An 18,233-nucleotide genomic window follows, 5' to 3' on the forward strand; every position below is an offset into this window, starting at 1 on the left:
GATCTCTGTATGCCAAAGTATTTAGTAAGGAAAGAAAATATAATGTCTTAATGGTTGCTTATTTCTGTTAGAGAAACCTCTGTTACTTGAGTTCTATCTGAGTCATTTCCTGTGTCTGGGGTTTCCTGTGTCTCAGAATTCCACCAAACAAAAAAACGCAAGATTCTAAAATGATTATGTTCGGGATGCCTCCACTTAGTACCGCATCTTAATTTAGGACGTGAAGATATTTTCAGATAGAAACATCCTTGCTAGTGCAGTTTGAAGGTAGCGTCTCAATCACTTTGAGAATGTGTAATAAAGTGAATAAATGTATTTTTCCTGATAGAAATCATAGGTTCACCAAAAAACACGTCACTGCAGTGTTTGCACTAATTCTCCACAATCAGTTTCTGTTTGACCACTTATTACATGTTGTTTTTCAGATGTTCATAATTGTACAGTGGCGAGTGATGAGGTTTACTGAGGACAAATTCTTGTCATGTCAGGACAATTGGAGGACAATGAATGAATCCAGATGCATCATAGGCAGTACCCAGCAGAGTACACTGCTGGAAGTAGATAGGACCTTTCATGTTTTTTGCAAGTGTTGTGGCCACCGTATTTCTCCTATATGCTTCGAATAGGAGGGTGTTGTAAGCAGTAACTAGACCACTAGATGTCACTAAATCCTGCAGCTTCCAATGGAGCACCCAACACCGGAACCCTTCACCTCACCATCAGGTTTTTCAACACCAGCACAAGCATGCTTCATAATCCAGGGCAATTCTTTGTGGATTTATCTGATTATGTTACCAGGGAAGTAACATGAACCAGCGCTCCGTTTAGTGTGATATGAAGATTGGAACTGCAAACATGAAATCATACTCAGTTTGTATTGAAATCACCACACAGGAGGTGATTATGGGTCAGCATGCAGTTCAATTGTCAGTCACGTTGGGTAACTACTACATACTACCACTAGGTGTCAGAAAAGTTTGAATCTGACATCTGTTACACACGTCTATGGCCTTTTAGAATGTTGACTATTTCTAAGTTTATCTGTTTCATATGTGATTGTTATTGTTGGTTGTGTGCCATTTGTTTCCAGTATATTTCTAGATCACACATATTTATAAAAATAAATAGTCGTTTTACTTGTATCACTCTCTGGCCATGCTGCTGCAGACTGTGAAATATACAGTATGTGGAAATTCCCTCTCCTTCTCCATTTTGTGCTTAATGCTGCTGTACAGTTGTGAAGAAACACAAGCACATACCGCAGTCTTTTTGTTGTTTTCTTCCAGGTCTGTAAAGAGATCTGTATGGACAAATACAAATTGAGTTTTTAATTGCTTCTTTGACCAGACAGCAGTGGTTTCGGTCAGGATATGTGGATGTGATTCCAGCCAAAGAATCAGTCCGAGAAGATCCTCAACCCAATAAGTTTTATTGTAGGAATTGCAGTGGACAGAGATATACATGCAAATACTTGGATGGCCATGTTTGTGTGGTTGACAATATATGATATATAATTACAAACTTCCCATACTTGCTGAATGAAAACACGAGAGAAAGTTGTCTTCGTAACAAACAGTAGGCTTCTCCTCCTTTACTCTAGTGATGGGAATTCCGGCTCTTTTTAGAGAACCGGCTCCTTTGGCTCGGCTCACTAAAAAGAGCCGGCTCTTTCTGCTCCCAAGTGGCTCCTCATATTTTTTTTTGCTTAAATTAATTTATTACCAAATTATGTGTAAAATGAATATCTAATGTAAATACATGCATTATATCAAATGTTTAGTATTTATATGGATTTATTAATATACTCAACATGGAACAGAATGCTACAAAGAAATTATAAAATACAAAAACAAAGACCCATCTTAATTAGACAAAAAGCTGCTTGATATGAAATGTTTAACTTTGCACAGTCTACACTCTGCCTTTGAACTATCACATTAAAATGTGTCCAAACTTTACTATGTTTCCTGTCACTCATTTTCCTCACCCTTTCCAGTGTGTAGTCTCTGTCTATGTAGCGCCAAGGTCTCTCGCTCTCACATCTCCCTCCCACCGGTTCACATGCTCACTGTGCCGTGTGTGTCTGTAACCCCTCCCTCCCCCTCCTGCTCAGTGTAGATACACAGATGCCGCCACACATCTTGACCAATCACACGGCTTTAACAGGAAAAAACGGGAAAATCTGGAAAAAAAATCCGGATCTGGCTCCCAATCAGGAGCCGGCTCCCATCGTTCACTTCAAAGAGCCGGCTCTTAGAGCCGGATCGTTCGCGACCGACCCATCACTACTTTACTCCTCAGCTCTGTATTCAGTGAGTGCAGATTGTCATGATGTCATCGCTCATTAACAGGACTGGGCAGGCTTTCTCACATGCTACATTATCAGTTATTATCTACGCAGTGCATTGACTCAATTCTCAGTTCTAAGTCTTATCGTTCATCCAGTAGAGTGTATGACCCCTCTTTCGCCTTTGCCCTGGTGTGAATGTGCAGTGACACTTTCAAAATTCTTGTTGTTACAGCAACACAATGTGTGAAGACGAAATGGAAAGTTGTTTATTTTTTACTCACTTGTGTCTTCTCAGGCTCTAGTTGCAAAGTAAACTGTGTAGAACAATGTAACAAAATACATACATCTTTTAAGGTTGCAGCCCACAGGCCTTAAAATAAATTTGGAAAACATTAATTATAGCTATTATAATCATCATTATGATCAAACATATGCACACACAACACACACCCTCATCACAATACAGGCACTGGGGATGCTGTAGCAGTGGCATATACTAAATAACATGCACAAAGAAACACAATTAAATGTTAGTCATATGATGCCATTAAATATAATGGCATTATGTTTAGTGAATGTGCAAAAAATTACTTTTTATTTATGATTTTATTTACATTTTTAAGCACCAGGAACAAACCTTTGTGTAACAGACAAGCTGATATTTCAGTGGGCAGGGAGTGTGAACAGTGTGCTGCGGGTGTCTGAGCTTTGTGTGAAAGGGAAGGAAGCTCAGACAGGCTATACTCAGTATGATATGTTGGAGAAAAAGATCTGCTCTCATATTTGTGTTCAAGGAATAATTTCTCTTTCCTCACTCTCTCTGCTTTATTATTGCAAGCTAGAAGCAGCAGAGCGACAGTGTCGGTGCTGGATGTGAAGATGGGGCACACTTTGCTCTGTGTGCTGGGATTATTCTGTGAGTACGTCAGGCAAACTCGTGTTTTCATCAAAATGGTCATTTTGTAGCCATGATATTTTTACATGCATTTGTGCAATGCTTTCACAGTCTATGGTTTAAAGTATAATGTATATAGCTTCTGAATTGAATTTACTGTTGACTGTACTGATATATACAATTATTGTTGCCACTCAAATAGAAACTCTTAGCTGACGAAAATAGTTGCCACTCATGAAACTCTAGCTGGATTTTAAATGTCTTTCATTTTTGTCTGATGAAGTTTTAATCTTTATTTTAGTGCTGAATACACTCCCCTACGGACATGCTGAAGGTGACCAACTGTCTTCTTTCTGTTTTTAATCAAAGAATTTGAAATTGTATTCATAAATATCTGGCTGAATACAATATTAAAAAAAGTGTGATGGCTTATATATATTGTTTCGTTAAATATATTTAAACATTTGGAGAGTCTGATCTCAGATGAACATCTTTCCTCCATTATCTCCGTTTGTAACTGGTGCAAATGACCTTTTAGGGTAGAGGAGTATGGTGCGCTGACCTTTTAAGAGTTTGGCACCGTTATTGTTACATGGTATCTTAAGTTATCTTAACTCTGCATTTGTAAATTTACGTGTATGTTTTGTGGCTTGATGTGACATGACTCTCATCGCTTTTAAAGCACCTTGTAAGTTCAGTTTCAGAAACATTCTATGCAAGTTTATTAACAGTTATTATTTATTATTATAGCAGTGTCCAAGCCTGAAAGCTCTTCATTTCTGGTACCGTTGATTGTTGGGCTGGTTTGTGGAACCGTACTCATCATTCTTCTGCTCCTTCTGTATTGCTGCAGAAAGTCTAAGGGTGAGACCTTCTTGTTCTTTTATTAGATGTTTCATGGTTTAATGATTCATATTCAGACACATGTATTTTGACCTCATGAGACAGAATAGCACTATAACAACCTCCAATACCAAACAATGTAACAACAAATGTCTTTTCTTCACAGGTTCATGTTGTATCAGGTTGGTTCAACACTCTCGTCTCTCATTTTGAACATAACAACAATACATTTCATGTTCTTATTTAAATGTGTTGTATTTGCTTCATGTTGCAGATCAAACCAGTCTGAGAGCATCAATCAGGGTGAGGCTCAACGTGATGTATACTCCTCTCTTCTCCACGGTAAGCATTAGAACTAATCATTTATGTGTCTGCATATCCTGTAAATCCTTGGAACCACCCTTGACAATAAACTAACTTTGATCATTACATTACCTCTGAAATCTATGGTCTCCCTACTCCAAACCTCCCAGCCCTCACTGACACTGCCATCACACACATAGCACACGACCATTTGTCACTCTACTCCCATCCGGCCGCAGATACAGATCTCTGATCTGTAATGAAGTACACTACAAGAGCTTCGTGCCCGCTGCCATCACTGCCCTCAACAAACAGTATCAGTAACACAAAACAGAGTCATGTTCTTGTGAATGTACTGTGTTCCCTGCGGTTGTTTTTTTGCCTTTTGTGTTACTTAATGTCAATATGTATAAACACACACATTTTCAAAATATGTTTACTTATGTCTACAAACTAAGTGATTAATCTGACCTTGGCGTGATTTTCATTGCTCTGTAGGTGACGCTTCTCTCTATGAATCAATGAAACGCCCACAAGGCAGTAAAAACGGTACAGTACACACCTTTATATTGATATGCCACTGCAAAAATGCCATGTCAAATGTGAGTGAAAACATTATGTAAAGAAGAACATTCAACACTACAGCTGACTTCTTAAACAAGTCAGGTGTGGAGGTGGGTGTGGTTTGCACTCAGCTGCAGGAGAGAGAGAGAGAGAGAGGTGTGGGGAAGGCTTGTAAGACCAGCGTGTGATTGCTCCATGAGTACTAGCTGAGATGATCAACTCACCTGGCGCAGCTCTCACAAGCCTTCCCCACCCCCCTCTCTCTCCTGCAGCTGAATGCAAACAACACCCACCTCCACATCAGGATTTCCAGCTACAGAAGAGGAAAACACTGACTGTGTATAGAGACAATGCAGCACATTTGAGTATACTGACAACTGCTGTTGCCACTTCATTTAAATTAATTACTCAAATCAACATAGAAATCCTAGTTTCACCAAAACACTACACTTTGTTGCAGTGCACTAATCCTCAGCAAATTAAAAATGAAGCAGAGGGATGTTTGCATTGTGGCATTGTCAATCTTAAGATCACAGTGCTCTGTTTGACCCCTCATTATGTTGGTTTTCAGATTTTCGTTCATCATTGTCTTTCACAGCGCGTCCTGACAAAGTGTCTGTCTCACTGAACGGCGAGGGAAACTGGAGAGTGAGGTTTACTGAAACCAGCTCCCGGTCATGTCGCTCCGACACGCAAAGCTACCGGCAGAGTGATGCAGTGAACATCACAATACAGAGTATGGTTTAATTCCATTTTCTATTTCTTTTATGAAAAAAATTGCTATTTTTAGAGTAAAAGTTGCTCACCGCTGTCTTAACTCCTTGTTTTTGAAGATTTCTGTGGACCCATATCCTTCTGATTTTCTTTTTGTGTCTCAGTATTATCAATATACATTCTCCTGTTTAGTTGCTAACACAGCTGGAGCACGCAGTGCATGCTGGGGGCCACTGTTTACACAATGTTATCTTTCATCAGTGTGGATGCTCACATTGTTATTGTTGCATTGATCTTGGTGTGGATGACACTGCAGTCTTGTTTATGAACATTGTAAAAAATATCAATATAGATAATGATGGAATGACTTAGAAGTTGGTCCTTTTTCATGAATGTGTCTACATCATTTAGTCTGCAGCCATGTCACACAGTCCTGTAACACATATGCCCCTGTTGTAACTAAAGCTAAAGATAACTCCAAATAAGATAAAAGTGTTAATTAGGACAAGGTAAGTGACATTTAATTCAAACATTCTTGCATAGTCCACACTATGAAATGTAAAGATTATCTCTTACTTAGAAATAGTGTTTTTTCAGTGGCAGTTATAAGTGCATGGTTTAAGGGGACTGATTACAAGTGATTGATATAAATCCTACTAACTTAAAAAAAAATGTATATTTCAAATGCAGATGAATCTCAAGATGTTGCATATTCTTCCACCGAACTTAAAAACATTTGAAAAAGGTGAGTACTAATTGTTTTGGCCTGAAGTGTATAAAAGTATTGATTTTTATTTTTATTTTATTATTTATGCATTCACCTGATTGTTTTAACAGGAAACAACATGAACCAGAGGAGAGCTCTGTTTACTGCGATGTGACAACAGGAACTGCAAATACAGTCAGTCCCAACAGTCATGCTCAGTTTGTGTTGAAATGTGTCACATCATTACACAGGAGGTCATTCAGTGTGCGGTTCAGTTAATGTCAGTCACTGCGGGTAGCTACTACATACTACCACTGGGTGTCACCAGACAAATTCTACACATGTATACACTGTATACACTGTATGTGGGCCTTTTAGACCTTTTGAGTTTGTCTGTTCCATATACAGAGTGTGATGACTGCTGAGGCATATTTCCATTTACTATTGATACACTGTATTAGTATTTTTGTATTGTATTTTATTTCATTAGTTTTTACAATTTTTGTATAATACTTTGAATGGGAGTTGTCAACTGTTAGCAGTTGGATTGGCTTTTCATTTTCAGGTGACTGTGCAGCTTTAAAGTCAACATATTTTTCAGTGTTTCAATGATTACTTTATTATATGTAAAGATCTGCTGTCAACATGTACCCGTCTTATTTTTTACAAATGTATTATAGCGACCGTAAATATTTTATTTCCCTCCAAATAGATTTCTACTTACTGTCTTAATCTGTATAAGTGACAACAGATATTTAGGACATATTGTTGATCATTCTTTTGTTTGCCTCTTTTATGGTTACGGGTTATGTTGTATAGTACAGGTTATTTCCTGTTTTATGTTGACAGTCCTTCTTTATGTGTCTTGTGTAACCTCACTTCCTGTCTTTGTCTGTTTTCCCACCAGGTTCGATTGTCTGGTCCGCCCTGATTAGTTTCACCTGTAGTTATCCTCCTGTTTGTGTGCGTTTCTTTGTCTTAGCGCCAGTTTGTATTTGTCAGTCGGTGCATGCAGCCCTAGATATTGAACTCTGACTGTATGATTAACTCATAATTAAAACTTAAGCACATTGTACCTCGACTTTTGTTTAGATAACATTATCACCCATTATCAACCAGCAACACACTTTAAAAAATACAAAAAACAAAACATGAATGTCAGTCAGTCAATATACCTGTTAGAAACGTTTCCAATAAATGACCACCAGGGGGTGCTGAACTACCCCACTGCTTTTTAGTCTGCAAGTAGAGCTGCTCTATGGTCAGGGTGATGATAAGCCACGTTCTCAAAAAGCAGTAGTACTCCATTTTTTTTAATAAAACAAAGTCTTCCTCTTATTAAATTTATGCCTGTTCCTAATACTCTTTCATATATCTTTGACTTCTTCACAACTAAACATATTATCCTGCTTTGCTCCATTCCCAGGGTTCATTTCCTGGTAGCGATGTGTTCCAACAAAGCACAACTGACTACTTAGAGTTTATACATATATATATATATATATATATATATATATATAAAAAATGTATTATCTTATTCTCAGATTTTTCACAAATTCTGTATTCTGGCTTTGTCTGTTGTCATCTTTAAGTTCAGAAACATTCATAATTTCATTGTATTGAAAACATTCTGTCACAGAAATAGTGATTGTGAACAGGGCTAGGCAGGCTTTCTGACATGCTATATTATTTATATCTATGCATTCATTGTACACACCCTTCAGAGAACCCTCTTTTCTGTGTATTAACACGTTAGCTCTGGTGTGAATGTGGGGATGACACTGTCTATCACAGCAACACATCTATGTGTAAAGAGGAACTGCAGGTCGTTTGTTTTGCACTCATACTGATAAGCATTGGCCTTTCTTCTTCCTTCTCACGCTCTTTTTGCAACATAGTAGCACAATGGAGAAAATCACACGCAATGGTTTATTTCAGTGTTTCGTTCCTTTCGTCTAATGTTTATATCTGACCTCTGTTTTAGATTAATATCTGATGAGAACTTACTGGCAATCTTTTTAAATCTGCCAAAATAGATTAATTGGAATTTTGCTTCTTTAAAGGTGCAATATGTAAGATATTACACATCACCAGAGTAACCACTAACTGTAAATGCTGTTAGCTCAGTTATCCTGTTAGAGGCAGAGGAGACCCAGCAGGAAATGCTGGTGGGGTGCGCCCCCTTCTGGGCCTCTCTTCAATGCCCATCCCACTAACAAATATGCATAAAGAGTTCTGTATGCTGTATGCTATTCATAATAGGCTTCTTTCTGATATTTTACATCAGGTATTCATTTAAATCAATGTATACTGATGTTGAAAGAGAAGAACAAATGCATGGCCAGTCACTTTGGACTTTCTGTGGCCCCCTCTTCTAGCTAGCATGTGTTGCTCTTACACAATCTACTGAAGTGTTTTGGTCTTGCTTCATATTGGTATTTTAATATATATATAATAATTAAAACAGACCTCTTCACAAATGAATGCACAGACAGACAAAGGCTTTAGCCTCAGGGCCCACATGTCCCAATGGTTAAGTTATCCTTTATTGATCCCTGTAGGGAAATTCAGCCTCTGCATTTAACCCATTGTATTAGGAGCAGATCTGAGCCAGTGCCTTGGCCAAGGACACTGACTCGAGAATAAACATACATGTTTTGATGGTGGGGGAAACCTACGTAAACATGTTAACTCCACACAGAAAGGCCCTGCGAGGATGTGCATTTTGATAATGCTGTACGAGGGACTGCCCTCAGTGAGACCTTATCTGTGTGGAGGTGTTTGAATCAAAACAAGGCTACTGTGAACCATAAATTCAACAAAAAGCTTTTATTTTTATTTGATGTTCTTATGATCTTTAAAACATTCTGCTGTGTTACTGTCGCTGTCCAAGGTGCTGATCCTGGGACCTCCGGGAATGTTGAAGCTGTCCCGGGTAATGACGCCTGTTGTGTCTAGAATAAGACGTGTTAGAAGCGTTTATCTGTCTACAGCACAGTTTTAAAGGGGACATCCACAGGTTATACTCACTTAGTAATCTCAACAGGGAAAATTTTATGTGAAAATACATTAATTCTTCATCTTAAATCATAAAGTTGAACTCCACTGGAGTGAAAAGTATCCCATCATCCCAGTACAGAATCTTTACATGTCTCCTCCTCATGGTGTTGGTGAAATGTTCCTCGTGTGTCCCATTAAAAGTACTGGTGAGAGGGCCTTCTTATGCCCATAACTGTGGAACTCATTGAGCTCGCTCTGTATTTTTAAAAGGTAATTAAAAACCTAATAATATTTTAATCTGGCTTTTAATTTGGAGCAACATTATAGGTTTAGTTTTTATGTTTTGACAACTATTGACTTTTTATTTATTGTGGTTTTACATTTTATAAGTTTTATTGTATTTTTGTCTTGCAAAATTGTATTTATTGTTCATTTTTGTCTGTTGTGTCAGTGTTGCTATGTGAAGCACTGGGCTGCATGAAGGGTGTTGTATGAACAAAGTTAAAATGGTAAAATCTTGGTTTCAAGTTTGGCCATGACTTCACCCACAGGAAGTGCCTAAGCTTGGGTGAAACGGAAATGGTCTCATGAACAGAAGTGCGTGTGAAAAGAGCCAGAGCACGTTGTTTTTAATTCCTCATCTCAAAGCTCATCAAGAGAAATGGGAGGCGCCTAAATTCCTGAATGCACACATACACTCATTGCAGTACAGGCACTGCTGATGAATAGAGTACAAATACTGAGTAACATGCACAAATGAAGAATAAAAAGTTAATATATGGTGTGATATGATTAAGTTCAATGGTGTTGTGTTTCACAGATTTGAAATAATTGTTTATGGTTCATGTCATTTTTAATTTTAATATTTGTAGTAAGTGAGTACAAACCTTTGTACAACAGAAAAGCAGATGTATGTTTTTTTCAAGTATGCTGTGGTCAAAGCCACTGCAGTTTGAGTTTTGTGAGAAAGGGAAGGAAGAACAGACTCTTCTGTTTCTCTTTCTCTCTTTCTCTCTCTGCTTCATTAACACAAAATAACAGAGTCCAGTAGAGAGTACAGTGATTCAATCAGTATCAACAAAATTGAGTTTGATATTTGATTTTGAAACAGAATTAAAAATAGAAAAAAAAACTATTTATGTAATTGAATTGTTGTTCTTCAGAAGACCTCTGTACAACACTATAATTCAGTCATGTGCTGGTCAAACACAAATCAACAATAAAGAAAGGGTTAGCTGTCACCATCAAAGTACTAAGCATTTTGTAGAATCATGTAATAAATAAATGAGCATGACAAATGTGAGTCCAATGTGTTTTTCTATCAAAATGAGAAACTGATTTAAAATGATACCAGAAGGGAGCTGAATTGTCAAGCTGAAGTGTCAAAGTCAGATGAGGTTTTCTACAAGTGTGAATACTCACAACAAGTGTCAGCACAGAGTTGGATGTCAGTTAACAGTGAGTAGGATTAAAAGATTTTCTGCATATCCAGCTACCAAAAGTCTTAAAACTGGATGAAATTATTTAAAATAATATTGTTAGTATTCCTTTTTCTAGATAACAAAACTCCACACTGGCAATGTCCATACAGAGCTTTTACCAACCAGATTTTTAACCTGCAATCTTCAAGTTGGGAGATGTGTGCTAACTATTGAGCCATGCATGATTTTTTATGGGTGATTGACATAAAATCAAAAATGTATATTTCAAACTCAGATGAATCCATGGATGCTTCGATTGCACTTAAAAAATTTTGAAAACAAGGTGAGTACTCCAAATAATTGCAATAAATAGACAATAGTTTTGAGATGTTTTGGCCTGAAGTGCTACAAGTTATTGCTTTTTTCTGATTATCTTAACAGGGAAGCAACATGAACCAGAGGAGAGCTCTGTTTACTCTGATGTGAAGATAGGAACTGCTGTCATGCTCAGAGATTGTATTGAAATCATCAGACAGGAGGTCATTATGGGTTAGCATGCAGTTCAATTACATATGTCACCTTGGGTAGTGACTACATACTACTACTAGGTGTCAGTTTGAATTGTTACAATGTTGTGATTGTTATTGTGTGTGTAATTTTTTTCCAATATATTTCCATCTGTATATATAGCTGTATACTTTGGTAAATGCTACCTCATAAATGTGAATGTGCCTTTTTGTAGTTTTCTTCCAGGTCTGTAAAAAGATCTGTATGGACAAAGAAAAAAGGTTGACAAATTGTACATTTTGTATAAAGCTTTGAATGTTTGAATCAAACAGTTTCAACCTTATTTCTTCAGCTTCACAAAGTGAAGTGCTGCAGAGAAAAGTGTCCCATCAGCCCAGCACAGAATGTTTACATGTCAACACATAATGGTAAAATCTTACTTTCAAGTTTGGTCATGACAGCACCCACAGGAAGTGACTGAGCCAAACTCCCACGAACAGAAGTGAATGTGAAATGAACCAAAGCACATGTGTGTTTGAATTAGTCTCTGAGAATTTATCCTATCAAAGATTATCAAAAGAAATGGGAGGAACTTGAACTAAATCTCATAAGAAAGGGTCTGAATACTTTTGTCAATGTGATATTTCAAGTTTTCTTTTTTTTCCATTGGCATTATGGGATATTGAGTGAATGAGGGAAAAAGTTAATAAAAACGGCTGCAACATTATAAAATGAAAAAAGGTAAAGGGGTCTGACTCTGAATACTTTCTAAATGCACTCTTTGCAATACAGGCACTAATACAAGTACAGTTGGAATATACTGTATAGCATGCACAAATTAGCAATAGTATTAATAGTAATAATATTAGTGTATTACTTTTATCAATGTATTTATTACGTTTATGACATTTTTTAATTTAATATTTTTAGGGACCAGAAACAAACCTTTCTACAACAGACAAGCTAATATATCTTTTCAGTGGGCAGGAAGTGTGAACATGTCAATGCGGTCAAAGCCACTGCAGTTTGAGTTTTCTGTAAAAGGGAAGGAAGAACAGGCTATACTCAGAAGGAGGAGTTGATGAAAAACTCACATTTATATGAAACGTAACTTCTCTCTCTCTGTTTTATTCTTGCAAAGTAGAAACATTTCCTCAGAAGCAGAGCAGCAGAGCGACAGTGTCGGTGCTGGATGTGAAGATGGGGCACACTTTGCTCTGTGTGCTGGGGTTATTCTGTGAGTACATCAGTGACTTTCTAATTTTGTGACTTTCAGAGGCAGACTCTGAGTTTTTTGTCAACATGTTAGTTTTCTAGGAATAATCTTGGTTTCTGATTTGGTTTGGTTTAGACTGGAGGACTGTGTTAAATACATTACTTTGCACAATGCATGTACAGTACATAAATGCAGATGAACAGTGTCAAACCTATGAATGCAATAGTTCCATACCTTACTTACTCACAGAATATCATCACAGAAATGTTTAATACTGCTGATTAAACAATAGTTGCTAGTGTTGAAACTGCATCTGGATTTTAAATGTCTTTATTATTGTCTGAGGAAGTTTTTATCTTTATTTTAGTGCTGAATACACTCCTCTACGGACATGCTGAAGGTGACCAATTGTTCTTGTTTTTTTCTATTTAAAAAATATATTTATTCATTAATTATTCATCTCCTATTCATCACCTACTCTATCACTCTTGATCACTTCCTCCATTTTCATTTGTCTTCTTTTATATATGTATCATTTCACTCCGTGTATCAATACAAATTACAGAATGATTAGATTAGTGCCTCATGTGCTTATGTAGGGACGCCTGATGCTGTACTGACCATGATGTCAGACTGTATATTTCTAAAGAGTCTGTTACCTTCATTGAAAGGAATTTTCATTTCACACATTTATCTGATCAAAGTCAGAAACAGTGAAATGCTTCACAAATGGATAGGTGACAAATTATAAACAATGTTTGGGAGACTACAAACATCCACAACAGCTTCAATGCTCCTTTGCAAAGATTCTACACTCTATTACTCTATTTGTATGTATGTATGAACCTCAGCACATATTATCTATCGTCTATTTGCAGTCATGTATGTGTTGTCAAAATGTTGATGTTTCTTGCTTATGTTCTGTCTATTTGGATGTGTTGTCTTAAGCTCTGTTTTCTCTTTGCCATCACTCAAGCAGCTGCAGACGTTTAGGATCCTTTATGTCTGATTATGTACATAAACATGTGCAACTTAAGTATTTCCATTGTGTTATAAATACATTTTTAATGCATTTCCATTACAGTAAATTCCTTGTTTTATTGTTTCTCTAAACTAAACAGCAGATAAACGTCAGGTCACACTGACAGCAGACAAGACAATCATACCACCGGGGGCAGTGTGACACTGACATGCTCTGTGGAGGATCCTGCTGGCCTCAAATATGAATGGTTCAGACAAACGTCAGACACTTCTAGAAAAACTCCTCTTCAGGTTGAAAACTTTGATGACTCACACACAGTTATCACACATGGAGGCAGATACACCTGCAGAGGATGGAGAAGGGAACCAGAAGTCCTCACACCTGAAAGTGATCCAGTCACCATTCAGGAAACTGGTGAGTTTATTAATCTGCTTAATAAATTAATAAATGATGTTAGCCCAGTACCTCTTGAAAAAAAAAAAAATATCTTATCATGGTGAGAATGGACTATTTGTTTGACCTTCTTCAGTGTGTGTGCAGACACAATAGAGGAGTTATTGTTGATCCCTTCATGCTGTTCAGTTTTATTGATAAATATCTGTAATCAGATAAAACACATGATAGCTGAATGCAGTATTTGTGGACCCTCTTGACATTAAACACCATTCTGCTGAATATTTTACAGTAGCTGAGATGGATTGTCTTGTTTTATTCTAGTTTTTAAACAGGATGGATGGCTTCTATTATATTCTTATACATTATATTATATTATATATTCTCTATTGTTGTTTGCAGCTCCTTTTTGCCACTGTGGTATCATGCTAAAGACTGTAATACACCACCATGGTAGTGTCCCATTTCACTTGCTGTAATGAATATGCAACATCCGGTTACACTTTCAAAATAAAGCTTGCTTGCTTCAGGAAAAGAGTGTATCTGACCAAATCATTGTTTACATGGGACTCAAACAGCAGTCTCCTGGGGGAAAGTCCTGTGTGTTTGTTTGGATGTGGACTTGCTCTTTACACTACTGCTAGTACTGCGCCTTCATACACACGTTTACTTGTGGCACTGTTTTCCCTCATGGATCCATTCCGAAGGAAAAAGATATCCAATACAACTTCACCAGGAATTTGATGTGGCTGGGAACCAGTGTTGGGAGTAACGGCGTTATTTTTTTAAGTAACGGAGTAATCTAATTAATTACTTTTCCCATCGTTGCAACGCCGTTACCGTTACTGAGAACGTAAAGTGGCGCGTTACTTGCGTTACTATAAGTTGGTTGAATGAAGCGCAGCGGTGTCAGGCTTTCTGACAGACACACATCAGCTGCTGGGAGAGAGCAGGGTGGTGATGATGACACTGTTGCAAATGCGATGATGATTGGCTGGGTGGGCGGATGCCCTGCTCACGCTGTCTCACTGCACGCTGTCTCACTGCACGCTGTCTCACTGCACGCTGTCTCACTGCACGCTGTCTCACTGCACGCTGTCTAACTACTACTATAAACACAAGACAGAGACAATGGCGACGAGAAGGAAATTCAAAGGTAGCGATATCAAACTGGAAGTACCGACACTACTTCTCGCTTACTGAAGTTAAAGGCAAGAATGTTTATGTAACATGCACTATGCCCAGGAAAAAAAACTTTATCCACGTCTGCCTCAAGCAACTCAAATCTTATGAAGCACCTCACAGGAACACATGCTAACACGCCACTTGTTGCTGCTGCTAACCCAACCTCAAGCCCAGATGCAGCTAGCGTGAGCTCCAGTGAAGGAGACGGAGCCACTCCGTTAAAGGGACACTGTGTAGGAATTTCTCCCATCTAGCGGTGAAATGGTATTTTGCATTCAAACGAAAAGTGCTCTCTAGTGCCTCGCGTTTTCAAATGCGTATTGCAACTACGGTAGCCGTTATGTACCAAGAAGCCTACCTGTCGAGGAGAAAGCAGGCAACTTCAACCCCGATGTTTACCCTCGTTTTTTGAATTCGCCGGTCACAAACTAGCCTGCATGATAATATAGACATTAGACACTAGACTTACAACAGGGGATTATCACACTGACTGGGGTCAAACAGTGTATCTCTGTACTAAATGCATCCTAAAAGGCTGCTAGTATTTTGGTATTTTGGGAGACTGTTGTGACTCTCTGTGAGCTCTTTTATTCCTTCAAAAGCTGCTGCTATTAACACTGCTTGGCACTTGACTTTCTTTTAAATAACATTGTAGCTGTTTAGTAGTATTTATATTATTTTTTAAAGGTTGCTGCCGAATACAATGACATGCATCCACATAACTAACTATTATGGAATATTATATATTATAGTTCATTGTTTACATTTTACTTTTTTAGTTTTTAATCCTGTTTGTATCCTAACTGGACATTTCTGATGTCAACAGTTTCCAACAGGGCCAGTTTGACCCTTCAACCCAACTGGCCTCAGATATTCAGTGGTGAGAAAATCACTTTAAGATGTGAGATCGATGGAGGTGGAGACACTCAGTGGACGTATGAATGGAAACCAGACAAATTAAACATACCTCCAAGACACAGTGAATACAGGATTAACAGTGTTACTAGGTCCCACAGTGGAGAATACAGGTGTAAGGGTAGAAAGGACTCATATTCCTCAACAGAGTGGAGTAACGTCATCAGATTGAATGTATCACGTAAGTTGGACTGTTTGTTATTCACAATGAAAATGTCACTTTTTATGTTTTCTTTTTTTTTATTAAACAGCAGGAAACATTTCTCCCTCTGACAATAATGAAGTCTCTTGCAGGCAGTGCAGTAAAATAATATGTCAGAATTTGTTTTTTTGTGAAAGCAGAATAACTTTAGAATAACCAGCATACATTGTACTGTTGAATTATTATGATTTTTCACCAACTAGCTGCAGACCTTTTGCATGGGAACAAGGCATCACATGATCACCATAGCTATTCTGTGTCCACTGAAAAACTGCACTAATAATACATCAACAGTACCTAGTTAGTTATGTGGTAACTACTGTGTTATTGACAAAAGAGAGTCATGTATTGCATGTTAAGTTCGTAATGACTTAGTTATTGTTCAAAGAGTATGATTATAAGTCTTTAATGTCCATTACTGCCATTTACTTGTTTTGTTTTTTCTCTTAACTGAACAGCAAATAAACCTAAACCCACACTGACAGCACACAATGCCATCATACCAGTAGGGGGCACTGTGACACTGACCTGTTCTGTGAGGGGCTCTGCTGACTGGAAATACTACTGGTTCAAACGTACATCGGACTCTTCTGTAGCTCAGCCCATAAGGGATGGTGTACCAGACAGTATCAGTGTCTCACAAGGAGGTCTCTACCACTGCAGAGGAGGAAGAGGAGATCCACTGTTCTTCACAGAGAACAGCGATAAAGTCACCATTCAGGAAACTGGTGAGTTTAGTTATTTGTTCTGGAATAAAACAATATGCATTATTAAAATCTGTGATCAGTAGTGAAGAAAATACGTATTTTGGTACAGTAGGAAAAAAATAATGTAAATGAAACCACAAAAAACAAAACACTAGTTCAAAGTTTATCATTTTAAGCCCTTTATAATATTACTGCAATATTCCTATCATATCCATTCTGGACATAGAACATGTGGCACAGTTTAATAAGTGTACTACTTCAAAAACACTTTCTAGCATTTTATTTCTAATATCACTTCACAAAAGTATTATATTTATACATTAACTTATGATTTCTGTTGTATTTAAACCTCTTACACCAACTTTTGAGAGTCAGTGATATCAGAAGAAAATCTTTCCTCCATTCGCTGTTTTTTTGTATCTAGTGCAAATGATCTTTTTTTAAGTGAATAATCAGAAGAAAGGATTTTTATTTAATTTGTTGAGTTGAACAAAGTTACAGGGTTGCTGTTAATAAATTGTGCTGGAAACATAAATGTTATTGATGCCAAATCTCAACATATTTTTATTTGATCAAGAATTTTATCAACTTAAATTCTAATGGTTAATATAAAGGTGCTGACTTGTTTACAGACATTATTGAATTAGTGTTTTGGCAGACTGTTATGACCATCTGTAAGTTCTTTTATCCCTTCAGCAGCTGCTGCTATTAACACTGCTTCAAACTGTTTTATGGTTTTATATTTTTTTTACTGCAGAATAGAACAACATGTATTTACATACATCTTTAATATAAAGATTAAAGCAGAAATTGATTATCTTTTAGTTTTTAATTTTATTTATCCTGTTTGTATCCTAACTGGACATTTCTGATGGCAACAGTTTCCAACAGGGCCAGTTTGACCCTTCAACCCAACTGGCCTCAGATATTCAGGGGTGAGACGATCACTATAAGATGTGAGATCGATGGAGGTAGAGACAGTCATTGGACGTATGAATGGACAACAACCAGCTCAAACACACAGTCTCCAACACACAGTGAATACAGGATTATCAGTGCTACTGTGTCCAACAGTGGAGAATACAGGTGTAAGGGTAGAAAGGACTCATATTCCTCAACAGAGTGGAGTGAAGCCATCACATTGACTGTATCATGTAAGTTGGACTGTCTATCATCCATAATGACAATGTCATGTTTTAAATGTTTTTATTTAATAATTATAATAATATAATAATAATATAATTAATATTAATAATTTAATAAAAACAATAATAAAGTCTCCTAATGTTAGCTCAGTAAAGTTTTTTTTTTGCATGGGAACTGAAAAAGTATCTAGTAATCAAAGTATTCTCTTGAAATATAAATATTCACAGATAAATATACTCTAATG

At 37.2% G+C, this 18,233-nt stretch overlaps 1 long non-coding RNA gene and 1 pseudogene across 1 annotated transcript; both read left to right on the top strand.

Annotated features, from left to right (window-relative positions):
- Positions 1–201: 201 nt before the first annotated feature.
- Positions 202–18,233, top strand: part of LOC127379533 (Fc receptor-like protein 5) — a 31,699-nt pseudogene continuing 13,667 nt past the window's right edge.
- Positions 4,256–7,390, top strand: LOC127379534 (uncharacterized). The gene is made up of 5 exons (XR_007888326.1): positions 4,256–4,370; positions 4,830–4,880; positions 5,494–5,631; positions 6,300–6,354; positions 6,447–7,390. It is a non-coding gene; the product is annotated as an uncharacterized LOC127379534 (long non-coding RNA).

This window comes from Dicentrarchus labrax, unplaced genomic scaffold (genome assembly GCF_905237075.1).
Source record: "Dicentrarchus labrax unplaced genomic scaffold, dlabrax2021, whole genome shotgun sequence".
NCBI classification, from domain to species: domain Eukaryota; kingdom Metazoa; phylum Chordata; class Actinopteri; family Moronidae; genus Dicentrarchus; species Dicentrarchus labrax.